This window comes from Amphimedon queenslandica, unplaced genomic scaffold, assembly GCF_000090795.2.
Source record: "Amphimedon queenslandica unplaced genomic scaffold, v1.1 AMPQUscaffold_13014, whole genome shotgun sequence".
In the NCBI taxonomy this organism is placed as follows: Eukaryota; Metazoa; Porifera; class Demospongiae; order Haplosclerida; family Niphatidae; genus Amphimedon; species Amphimedon queenslandica.
In genome coordinates this window covers 21,761-25,667 of record NW_003546750.1, presented here as the reverse complement: position 1 = coordinate 25,667, position 3,907 = coordinate 21,761, and the positions used below count along the sequence as shown (strand labels likewise).

The 3,907-nt window shown below is 40.2% G+C and overlaps 1 long non-coding RNA gene across 1 annotated transcript; it reads right to left on the bottom strand.

The window, feature by feature from the left end:
- Positions 1 to 343: 343 nt before the first annotated feature.
- Positions 344 to 1,155, bottom strand: LOC109585757 (uncharacterized). Its single transcript, XR_002186640.1, has 3 exons — positions 1,104 to 1,155; positions 569 to 698; positions 344 to 463 (listed from the first exon to the last, which is right to left on the bottom strand). It is a non-coding gene; the product is annotated as an uncharacterized LOC109585757 (long non-coding RNA).
- Between the last annotated feature and the right edge of the window lie 2,752 nt (positions 1,156 to 3,907).

Below are 3,907 nucleotides of genomic sequence, written 5' to 3'. Positions count from 1 at the left end.
TTCAGTTCATTATCAAGCTACATGCAATGACAGGCAGTGGAGTGTGATAGTATTTTGGTCATTATGAAGAATATTGTACCTCAAACACTCCTGCTCCTTGAGATACAATCACTATTTGCTGACCAGTTGTACTGAAGTTACAATTCTTATAATCATTCTCCAAAACTACATAGAATTGACTAAAATAAAAACACTCATGTGGTAGTACATGTATATTATCATTTATAATTTTTCAAATATTGACTCATTGTATCATTATGGTATCATTGTATCACTAATAACTCTTATATCAAACAGGCATGTACCCTGTGGCTACCAGACACCTCTTAGAGCAACATCAGCCCAAAGACTCTCAGAGGATGAGCTTTCATCTACCATGGGCTCCTTGATGGTTTGACTCCAGACCAGAGAGGAAATGTCAAAAAAAGTCTCTGATTTCAATCTGAATCTGATTTCTCTGATTCTGAAAGGGACATTACAGCCATCACAGTTGGTAGGTTCAATAAAGGTTTTAAGTATCACACATGCTTGTACATGCACTGCTAGAGTTCATACTCATATAACTCACTTTAAATATGAATTCAACCAAATCAAGTGTCACTTCATCTTTATCCACTCTCCTAACACACACTTCCCTCAGTCCACTGAGATTGATGGCATGAGCTACAGTACCTCTCCACTGATACTAAGAGGACCACCTAAAAATAAAAGGACACTTAATTTGGCACAATTTTTGAGCAACTTTAAAAATTTGTAAAAAACCAAATTTGATCGGAATAAGCTCAAACTTTCTACATAATATAAAAACATGTATATGCATTGGGAAAAATTGTAAAAATAGAGAATTCCCTCTTTGTGATTTTTGGCTAAATACCCTGTACTAAAGTACTGGAACAAGAGCCTGAGGATGCACGAGGACTACGCCAATATCCTGTGGAAAACCGTCATAAAATGGCAGATGAAATATTCAGGCACAATGTCTAAACATTGTTTGAATGTAATTAAGGCTCAGCATGCACACGTTACAAAATGAACAAATCAAAAACAAACAAAACCATAACTTGACACACTTCAAAAAATCTAAAAAAGAAAACTAATCTCACCTTTAGCCTGTACATCTGCAGGAATCTTACTCACTTTCAGTAAAAGATTTCCATTACAACTTAATACAATTAGCCTCTTCAGCAATTTCTATACCACTAGGTCTTCTTCTACAATGTCACAGCATTTTATAAAGTATGATACATACCACAAAAATTTCTAGGATGAGTTTTAGCTTTAAAACTTTAGATTCTGAGTAGTATTTGTTGGACAGAAAATCCGCCATTTTTAATTACTGCACTTTACACCACGCCTACATAGCACCACAAAATTAACTCTTTGTTTACTCAATTTATTATGAATTTAACTTCAGCTTTTTTTATAGGACGAGAGTAGGTTTTTTCATACTCTTTTCTGCTCCTTTCTTCCTCCTGTCGTAAGGAATAGTAGCTCCAAGAGTGATACATTTTATCCAGCCAGACATGGAAGCGTTAGCCAGGCTCAACCAAACCTCTACAATCCTTTCGTGGAGGACTCGGCCTACTTCAGTCAGACACTACCTCAGTCTCCTGTAAACTACCAAACGAGGTAACTCTAATTTTATTTCATGATTATACCAAGGAATATATGCATGAATGTGTAAGGAGGATATACCATTGTTGAAGGGTTGCCGGCAAGGGGACCGATAGAAGGTCTTGTTGCCATTGGGTATGATAGAAAGCACTCAGAATGGAGGTTGATAATGGCATACTAAATAGCTAGTAATCTATTGCAAGTTCAGGTTGTGAAAGCTATTGGCCAAAATAAAGACAGCCATTTTTGACCATTATATGTATGGTGGTATGCTCAAATTAAAACCCACCAATCACTAAAAACTTAGCACCCCTCTACGATTACCAGCCATACGGTATTATGATTGAAGTACTGAGGCACTGTTATTAATGTTAATTTGTAGGTGACTCCACCAGTTGAGGCAGTTATTCTTGTTCTCTCCTTCATCTGGTCTCTACTCTTGTCCTCTTCCTATGACTGATGGAGGAGCTAGACTAATTGAAGTGAGCAGACATTACACACAAATGCACATTATACTTAATGCATTACATACACATTTACATGTACATGTACATGTACTTACTGATTCTCTGGTGCTACTTCTTATTGATTGCTTTCTATAGCAACAGCCAAATTTGCCAAAAATTTCAAGTAGAGAATTCTTAATTTTTATGACATTTTATGATACATATAAAATTTCTTATGTTGTGTAGAAAGTTTGAGCTGATTCCGATCAAATTTGGATTTTATGCGAATTTTTTAAGTTGCTCTAAAATTGGATCAAAGTCCCTGTACTATTGCTTCAAAATCGGGCCAAAGTCCCTGTACCACGTGGGTAGCATGGCTGCCAGGAGCTGCTGCGCTTGTACAAGAAAGAGTCGTTGTTTGACCCAGAGGTGCTCCTGTTTCAGTAGTGGTCGTCGCTGTGTTAGCTGTGTTCCTTTAGAGCTGAATAAGTGTAGCAATGTCGCGGAGGAGGAAGCTCGAGGCATCTCGGGCGTCAGAGACGATTCTTCTGAAGACGACTACCACCCAGGTCCTCGCCCTTGCTCGTCTGATCCAAGTTCTCAGTGCTCTGAGTCTCAGGCGAAGGACTCTCCTGTACTCTCCTCGTCTGATAGTTCTCCAAACCCGCGGCCGTCTCGTTCTTTTTCGCCGTCCCGTTCTTCGCTGCCGTCTTGTCCTTCGCCATCTAGATCCGCTGTGCTCGCTGATTTGCCTTCGTATCGTCCAGTTGCTGAGCCTCTTTTTCAATGGAACAATATTTCGGGTAGAAAATGTATTAAGCTAATTGATAAGTGCTATGATAAGGCTGTTCACTGGATTCCCAATCTCTTCAAGGTTCCACACGGGAAATCTGGTAAATCTTTTGTTCAGGAACTGTCTCTTCTATTTCGGGCCTACGCTGAAGCCTCTGCTAAGGAGTGTATTGCATTGAAGGCTGCTTTTCTTTTTCCGCTTCTCGTATTACAGAAGCCTTTCCATAGTTCAAAAGCTAGGGATCATGTGGATGCTCTTGATCGCCGTTTACAACTTTGGCAGGATGGCAGTTTTGATCTCTTACTGAAAGAAGGGGAGACCATTCAAAAGAACCTACGTGCTAATTTTCGTGCTCCCAAGGCAGATCTTGCTGAATCATTTTCGAAACTAATTTTTCAGGGAAAGGTTAAGGCTGCGTTGAGATTATTAAATAGGTCTGATTCTCGTGCAGGTCAACCACTTTCTTTAGATGCCCCTGTTTCTCCTTCAGACCCATCTGTATCAGTACGTGATAAACTTCTAGAGAAGCATCCGGCACCTGCTCCTTCTCATCCTTCTTATTCTCTTCTAACATCTACCCCCCCTCCTGATCATGATCCACACTTCATTGAGTTCCATCGTATTGATGGTGGTCTGATACGTGCTATGTTGATGAGGATGGATGGAGCTGCTGGTCCCTCAGGTATGGACGTAGCCCATTGGAAGAAGGTGTGCACTTCCTTTTCACGACACTCTGATGAGCTCTGTTCCTCTATTGCTATGGTAGCTCGTAAGATGTGTAGTGAATATGTTGATCCACACAGTATTTCAGCATTGGTATCTTCCAGGCTTATAGCTCTTGACAAAGACCCAGGAGTGCGTCCCATTGGTATAGGGGAGGTGGTGAGGAGAGTAATTGGGAAAGCTATTTTGTCTGTAATTAAGTATGATATTGTTGATGTGACCGGGTGTTCTCAGCTGTGTACTGGAGTCAGTTCCCCTTGTGAGGCGATTGCTCATACGGTTCGTAAGATCATGGAATCGGATGAAGTGGAAGGTTTACTGTTGATTGATG